The following is a 711-nucleotide window of genomic DNA, read 5'->3' as shown; positions in this document are numbered from 1 at the left end:
AATTACCACAGGTATCCATGTAGTAAAGTACAATCAAATAAACGATAACTGATTTAATGAGCCATTCGCAGTTTCACAGTACAAGTGCTTATACTTAGACATGCATGGCTTAATCTTTGAGACAAGCATATGACTACTGGCAGGATCAACCAGGTAACTATCGTCAAGAGCGCGCGGCAAAGCCGTCGCTCTTTGGCAAATAGCGGACAAAACGATGAAAGCGCCTGAGCGCCTCTTCGTTTTTGCCGTATTCGTCCGTAAACCGATATGTGTTTAACATCGAAGCACAGCAGAGTCGTCGCAAACGCGAACGCTTGTGCAGCTCTCTGCGCTCATTCAGTTTGCCCGTCAGTGGCAATTCTAACAGGGAACAGGGACTACGTCTCGGTGCGGTGTAAACACGAAGCTCACACCGACGAGGAACAATCGACCTGAACCACGCTAGAAAAGAGAATCTATTCGATCTCTCGCCGCTAAACGCATTCTGGCAAGCCCATACAACGCACAACGCCAATTGCAGAGGACGAATAATACTTCCTCTGGACTCTCGAGTCACTTAAACCGCACGACACCAACGCATCTAGAACCGTCCGCCGAAAAAGCACTGTCAAACGTCTCAACAGCGACAACGGAGCGCTTCTAATGCTTTACACCAACACCAGAGAAGCTACCAGCAAACTGCTAGAGCTGTGCTGCGTTTGCTCTCGTCTT

At 48.4% G+C, this 711-nt stretch overlaps 1 non-coding gene across 1 annotated transcript in view; it reads right to left on the bottom strand.

The window, feature by feature from the left end:
- LOC149879572 (small subunit ribosomal RNA) overlaps nucleotides 1–156 on the bottom strand; it is a 1,804-nt gene extending 1,648 nt beyond the window's left edge. Inside the window, exon 1 of the ribosomal RNA XR_016447244.1 lies at nucleotides 1–156. This exon is cut by the window's left edge and continues 1,648 nt beyond it. This is a non-coding gene — a ribosomal RNA (small subunit ribosomal RNA).
- Between the last annotated feature and the right edge of the window lie 555 nt (nucleotides 157–711).

This window comes from Hydra viridissima, unplaced genomic scaffold, assembly GCF_058129835.1.
Source record: "Hydra viridissima isolate aposymbiotic clone 2 unplaced genomic scaffold, HvirCarnegie_v1 scaffold_14, whole genome shotgun sequence".
In the NCBI taxonomy this organism is placed as follows: domain Eukaryota; kingdom Metazoa; phylum Cnidaria; class Hydrozoa; order Anthoathecata; family Hydridae; genus Hydra; species Hydra viridissima.
Note: the sequence above shows the minus strand (reverse complement) of the source record. Positions and strands in the feature narration are given on the sequence as shown.